The sequence below is a fragment of the Canis lupus genome, chromosome 29 (assembly GCF_011100685.1).
Source record: "Canis lupus familiaris isolate Mischka breed German Shepherd chromosome 29, alternate assembly UU_Cfam_GSD_1.0, whole genome shotgun sequence".
Lineage (NCBI taxonomy): Eukaryota > Metazoa > Chordata > Mammalia > Carnivora > Canidae > Canis > Canis lupus.
In genome coordinates, this window is record NC_049250.1 from 40,683,795 (window position 1) to 40,691,729 (window position 7,935).

Here is a 7,935-nt window from a genome sequence, read left to right on the forward strand (position 1 = left end):
GTTAGATTAATTAATGTAAAATACGCGTCTGGCGAATGCCACTTCTGTGCTCAGGCACCTGTCACCTTTAGAGTGAATTCCAATTCTTAGCCCAGTGTCCCAACCACTCTGTGACTTAACCCCTGTGCATCTCTCTAGCCTCATTTCCCATTCTTTTCATCTCAGTCTTTCTGCTTTCTTGAAACTGAGGTGCTTGCAGTGCCCCCAACCACACATCCACAACCACCAAACTTCCACTTACTCACCTGTGAGGTTGTGCTCATGTTGTTCTCTATAAGTGAGGTGTTTTGGCTGCAGTAGATGAAGCCAACCCCAGTTGACCTAGGCAGAAAAGACATTTATTAAACTGACGTTGGGCAGCTCATTGAATTATCACAGAGGCTGAAGAACTGGGTCCGAGGCTGCCCAGCTGAAACCAGCTTAAATCATGCTCTAGGGCAGGTTGTAGTGCTGTGGTCCCCACACAGCAGCCTGCTCGGCTTGTCTTGACCCTGGGGACTGGGGCTCTGGCTCCTTTGGCACCACTGACTGTGGAAGCTGGACCTTGATATGGCTGCCTGCAGTACCAGAAGTGATTTTTTCTTTTTTTGTGGTCTATGTGTTTTTTTGCGTGTCGTTAGCTCTCAATTTGATGTTTTTGGTGTGTGGACCTGTTTGTCCAAGCCTACATTAAATGCCTGCCCCATAATTGCATAGGATGGGGGAAGACAGTATCTTAAATGAGCATGTTCTTTGCAGGGAAACCCACAAAACTTCAAAAGGAGGGAAATGTTCCCCAAAGGAAGTTCAGATACTGAGCAGCGTAGAGCGCCAACTCTCCACTATGATTCTCCAGCCTTTGTGAGAATTCTGAGCTGAACAGCATACTTCCATGGGCTTGCGTTGATGTTGCATTGAGGTGCTCCTCCCCCTTTATTTACCTAGCTAGTTCTGGCTCATGTTTTCATATAAGCACAAGTGTCTTTGCCTCAAGAAGTCTTCCTTGCACCCAGGTTGGACTTGGTCTTGCCCACAGTCCTTTGGACGTATTTATGCTTTACTGTTTATGACACTTTATTGTATTTCTGTTTAGGTGTATGTTCCTATTAGGTGTTTTGTTCCTGTTTAGGTATCCACCTTTCATTTTGCAGCTCCCATGAGTAGGTTCTGTTTGGCTAATTGATCTGCTCAATGAATTCATTCATTAATTTGTTCACCGTTTGTTGAGCTAGATAGAACGGAGTTGCCGAAAGTTACACAGGTAATTGGTGTAGAGGTGGGAGTAAAACCCGTCTCTTGATGTCATTTCTGAATGAAATAGGGACACTGCCCCTTTCCCCTTCTCTTTCCCCCCTCATCCCTATTAATTTCTCTCCATGGTTTAGATTCTACGAGTCTTAATTCTGAGCAGATTCTTTTCCAACCACTGCAAGGGCAAATGGTTTAAGGAACTCAGAGCTGTTGATGGTCCTGTCCTGGATACTGAACAGGCAAATGCAAACAACTTTTGGGAAAATATGTATAACTACAGTCTGGTATTGAATCAGTAGGCCACAGATTGAATAGGCTTCTTTAGAGCAGAAGCCCTAGGAGATCAATACTTTGACCCATGGACTCTCTGGATAAGAAGTGCATACATTTTTCAGAGGAACATAAGCATAGCTCACACCAGTCCTACAGCAGCTTGGCTAGATGGATTTATGCTACAGCCGTCATCCCTGGGTAGAAATGTGGGCCAAGGGCCAGGAGACCCCGGTTCAATTTCCAGTTAAGTCATCTCTGTTTATTTCTCACAAAATACATATTAAAAAAATTGAAATTAAAACGTCATGCTTAAAACACTCTATAGTAAACAGAGGTCTTAAAAGAAGAGCGGTTGCCAGCACCACTTTTTGTTCAAGCTGTATCCAATTTAAAGTTTACTTTATACCCGGGACACAGAATGGTGTGTGGAGTGCTACAAGAAGTCCCCACACATCTGGGCAGGACCGAGCAGACATTCCGGCAGGCTTTTCTCTGGACAGGCTATCCACAAGCTTGGGGCGGCTTTGGGCATTGATGGGGCACATGCAGATCTCCACGTGGGACATTGGAAACTAGACGTGTGCCTCTACACCCCAGTCCTTTCTGCCACACTTTACAAGTCCATAAGTACCTCCTTTCTCTTCATGTCCTTCCCACCCCTCCCACCCCACACCTGCAGGTTAGCCTCTGTGTATCCACTTTTTCTCCTTTCCAGTCAGTATGGATCATTTCACTCATATACTGTGTCTCTGCTTCTTCAACTCAATTCGGTGCCTCCCATTGTTCTTAGGATGAGGGTAAAAATCCTGTATATGGCCCAAACTCTTAGGTCTGGCCCCATCTTTTCTCTAGCCTGGTCTGGCAACCACTCTCTTGCCTCTGCTCTCCATGGGGCAGTCTTACTGGGATGTCAGTCCCATGAGTTTGCACCGTGCCTCTCCTGCCCCAAGGACACCTCCGTTATGTTTCTTCTGTTTGGGAACCTCTTCGTGACTCTCCCTAACCCCCATTCTCTTCACCTGGTTGATGCCTACTCATCCTTCCAGTTTCAGTTCAGAAGTCACTTCCTTAGGAAACTTCCCTCTCCTCATCCCTCCACTGTGAGACCCCCTTGCTTATACTCTTACTGCTACAAAAGCATTCTTTTCTTTTTCAGCGTTTATCCTCATTTGAACTTAGGCGTTTATTTCTCTGATTATTTGAACAATCTTTCATTGTCTCTCCTAACATTAATGAAGACATTCATCTGACACTTATTGTATATAGGTGGGCTCTGATATTCAACATTTCATTATAAAATTGGCTTTGTGACGGGCACTGAGAGGGGCACTTGGTGGGATGAGCACTAGGTGTTATGCTATACGTTGGCAAATTGAACTCCAATAAAATTTTTTTTTTAATTGGCTTTGTTTTGGATGATTTTGCCCAACTGTAGTTTAATGTAAGTGTTCTGAGTGTGTTTAAAGTCGGCTGAGCTAAGCTGTGATATTCAGTAGGTTAGGAGTATTAGATGCATTTTCAGCTTATGACTTTTTTCTCCAAGATTTTATTTAAATTCCTGTTAGTCAACATATAGTGTAATATTAGTTTTAGGAGTGGAATCTAGGGATTCATCACTTATGCATTATGCCCAGTGCTCATCACAAGTGCCCATCACTCCATGATGCCCATCACTCATTCAGCCCATCCTCCCACCAACCTCTCCTCCTGCAATCCTCAGTTTTTTCTCTATAGTTAGAAGTCTCTCATGTTTACTTCCCTCTCTGTTTTTATCTTCTTTTATTTTCCTTCCCTTCCCCTTTGTTCATCTGTTTTGTTTCTTAAATTTTTGACTTATAATCGGTTTATCAGGATGTAATCTCAGCAAAAATCAAGCAAGATCTGTATTGGGCAATTTCTAAGTCCTCTCAATGTATTGATTTATTTAATCCTCACATAACTGAGGAAGTATGTCCTATTACTGTCCTTTCTGAGGGCTTAAGTCCTAACTTGCTCGTGTCCACACAGCTAGTAAGCATAGTTTTGGGATTTGAACCCAGGCTGACTGACCCCAGCATGTACAGGTTTAATCAAGGTCTTGCATTACTTTCCTGGTAGACGAAGATTTCTCAATCTTTAATTATTGCTCCCTTAAGGAGCACTTTTTAGTTATGTTTTACTAATCCTCTCCCTGGGAAACTTTAATACTGCATGTACTGTTACAGGCAGAATAATGGCTCCAACCTCCACCCCCCAAGACATCCACATCCTAAACCCTGGAGCCTGGGAATAAGTCCTGTTACATGGAAAGGGGAAATTAAGGCTGCAGATGGATGAACACCTGTTAATGAGCTGATCTTGAGATGGGCGGATTATCCTGGGGGCGGGGGACGCCCATTGTAATCACAAGGGCTGCTTAAGTAGAGGAGACAGGAGAGCCAGTACGAGGGAGATAGTAAGTATGAGAAAGACTTGACTGTCATTGCTAGCTTTGAAGATAGAAGAGGGCCAAGAGCCAGGGAATGTGGGCAACCTCTGGAAATTGGAAAAGGCAAGGAAACTGATTCTTCCCCAGAGCTTACAGAAGGAATGCAGCCTTGCCAATGCCTTGACTTCAACCCAGTGAGGCTGATTTCAGACTTCTGACTCCCAGAACTGGAAGATGTAAATTTGCGTTACCACAAATTCAAGATAATTTGTTAAAGCAACAATAGGTATATTGTTATGCATACGTGTGTATATATATGTGCATGTATATGTGTATGTATATGCACACAGTTGCATATATTGCATGCACTACATACGTATTTGTGTTTTATATAAAATGAGTAAGATTTTTCACCACCTAGAAACTAGTCTATTCCCCTTTGGGACCGTATTGCCTCTCCTGAGATTGTATGTACTGAACCACAAGAACAAGAATCGTCTCTGGCTTTGATCACTGTTCTGTCTCCACATAGGGTCTGGCAACTTATAGACAGTCAGCAAGTATTTGTCGATTGACTGAATGAATAGATAGATGAATGACTATGAAAGACTTGGATTAGGGGTCATAATCCTGTTTATGAAAAATAAGGAAGGCTAAAGGACTGTGTGTTGGAAGTAGGAGAATCAGCATTTTTGAATAACCGCAGGACTGTAGTGCTGTGAATGGCACGCTTACCTCCACAGATTCATCCGTGTCTAAGGGCACCGTTAGCATTGGTCAGAGTGATCGAGGCACTGCAGGAAGGGGCTTGAGCGTGTCCTGTGGCACACGATGGGCACAGCGGTAGGCAAATGGCCTTGGTTTGCAAAGTTCTAGGATTTGATTGTAAACGAGCCATTTGAAATTTTACATGGAGCCAAGAGCTTCAGGTACAGATGCTGGTTTTTTTGTTTGCCTCTTCTCTCTTACCTGTCAAGTGTCTACTTGGAAGGAGTTTAAGGCTCCATTATGGCGACGCAGCTTGTGCAGGAGAACCTACATTCTCATGTGGCTTGCTGGTCACCACCCATGCTCTGGGGAGGGTGTAGACTCTTCCCAGTCCTGCTCTGTGGTGTGTGTTGCACTGATGTTGGGAGCACTGAACTACCTTGGATGACAGGCCATGCTGGCTTTGGTTATGCTCCTGGTGCTGGCAAGTTAAGCACATTCCTTTCTAACTCTCCGAGAGATGCTGTGTGGAACAGCCAGGGAGAACCACCCCACTGGGGTGAATCCAGGGGGATGAAGCGAAGAATGTGCCGAGCTCTGCACTTCCGTGCCAACTGGGAATGGCCAAAGTCCGGAGGATTGCTGGAGGAGAAGCTGGGGGTCTTTGGAGAGGTGGCCAAGCTGGGGGGCCGGGCCCTGCACAGCGCAGGAGGCCTCTGGGGGAGTTCATTCTCAGGCACATGTGAAGGATGGCCTCAGAGCTGTACTTGGCAGAGCCTGTCACTTCACTTGATCTTCCCACATGGCAGTGCTGGTCTCCAGGGCCCATGCATAGCTAACAAGGAACACTTGTCTGGCATCCACGTTTACAAATAACTTTCCAGTGCAAGATTTGGGATGGTGAGTCCTGAGAGGGTCTAGTCCAACCTTTCGGTGGCTGTTTTGTTTCCATATTTTAGCCATCACAGGTCTCAGTGCCCACTACATGCAGTGATAACAGCAAACACAAGCATTCGGATTGCACTTTCCATTCAACATGTCTTTTTGACTTCCATTAGTCCAATGGAAGTTATGAGACTGGAGGTCTTATACCCTCATTATACCCAGCTGTTGGGAACAGACGGGGTTGGAACTCAGGCAGCCTGGCTTCTTCATAGACTGCCATTTCATCCCTACAAATTATTTTCAGGGCTGAATTCCGCCCCTGATTTCATCTCTACCATGATTACCTTTCTATGCTGAGCAACCTGTGAAGGAAAATGACATTATTCCTGCTTGTAGTCTGGTTGTCTGGAGAAAGGTATGTACCAGATGAAAGCCATAGGGGTCAGGATGGGTAGTGTGGGACCTTGAGGAATAGCCCAGAAGACAGATCTGGTGGTCTCTACAGCCCCTTCCCTGCTGATCTTGCCCACTCTGGCCTCCCAGTCCCAAATTGTCTCTTAAATGGAGTCCCCTTTGCAACTTTCCTAGCTTAGTCTCATTGATCTTACATTTGGGGGGTTTGGGGCCATGTCTCTGGGAGATTTCTCCTAGAAAATTCCCCCATATGCAGCATGATTAACAAGCATAGAGGTGACTGGTAAGCAAACTGCTCAGAAGTATCCTAAATTGTCCTACACTAGGTGCCCGATATGGAGAACTTTTTGGGTTCTGGCTTTTCTTGGCTGGTTGCTTATCAACTTGGAAGGATCGTTGCTGCCTCGGTTGAGTGCTGCCTTTTCTAATTTTGGACTGAACCCAGCACTCCATGGCTACTATGCCACTAGCCCAGTTCAGCCTTGACTGCCACGTCCCCCCACGGGCATCGTTTTCTAGACTGCAGTGCTATCATTTGCATGTATTTTATAAACCCCAAATTGGAATTTGTAGATGTGGCATGTATTTATATACTTTTGGGGGTACTGCTTTAAGTCACTTGAAATTAGAGAGGTCATTTAGTTTTCTGAACCTTTGGTTGTCATCACCACCACTAAATTTTGCCAGAATCCCTATAGTCTGACTGCTGTGACCATCTTTTTCTTCGTGCTAGCCATGATGGAATCTCTATGTCCTGCACTGGGGTTCTCTGTACTCATTTTTTTGCCTACCCTAAGTCTAGGCCTTTGTTATCACGGCTTGAAAGGTGATTCTGTGCATGTATGATTGTATCACTAAGTAATATAAAACATTTGATGTTTCCTTCGCACTTTACCCAACCTCGATGTAGCTTTTAGTACCTGCATTAGAGTTGTTTTCACATCTGTTTCTTTCGTGGATCATAAACTTCTCAAGATCAGAAGTCCTTCCTCATCCATCATCGCATTCTCAGTCTAAGAGTGTACTGGGAACATAATATGCGTCCAAAAAATGGTGTAGAAAAATCAAATTAGTGTCTTTGATCTATCTCATAAATGATTCACTGTTATCACCCTCTGAGTCACAACTACGTGTAAATGTCTCCTCTACCAAGTGTAAAGCTTTTAGCTTGAACCATCTAGTACAAACTGTAGATTCATAGTATTTTTTCCTTTAGCAGTCCTTTCTCCAAGCATGTGGTAGTACAACTAATTAGTGTGCCCAAGGAGTCTGTGCTCACTCATTTTACAATAATTCTAATAAAAAAACCACTCATATAATACTATATGCCAGGCACCGTTATAGGACCTAGCAGAGATTATTACAACATTATATCCATTTTGCCAAGAACGAAAGTAATTTACCCAACGTGATGCTGCCAATTGATCAAAGCTGGGATTGGATCTTGTGGAATGAACCAGAGGCCAAACATTTAATTAGGATTTGCTGAGGTCCTGTGTGATAGATGCTTCTACTTTTATTTTCTTATATAACCTTAACAATAAGACTAAGAGATACATGTAATTATTAATATCTTTTATTTTTGGATTTTTTTTCTTCCAAGATTTTTTTTTAAATTTTTTTTTTATTTATTTATGATAGTCACAGAGAGAGAGAGAGAGAGAGAGAGAGAGAGGCAGAGACACAGGCAGAGGGAGAAGCAGGCTCCATGCACCGGGAGCCTGACGTGGGACTCGATCCCGGGTCTCCAGGATCGCGCCCTGGGCCAAAGGCAGGCGCTAAACCACTGCGCCACCCAGGGATCCCCTTCTTCCAAGATTTTATTTAAGTTCAACATATAGAATTGGTTTCAGGAGTAAAATCTAGTGTCTCATCATGTACATATAACACCACTTGCTCATCATAACACATGCCCTCCCTAATGCAAGAGTGAGGGAGAAGCCAGACTCCTGGATGAGCAGAGAGCCAGATGCGGGGCTCGATCCCAGGACCTGGGATCATGACCTGAGCTGAAGGCA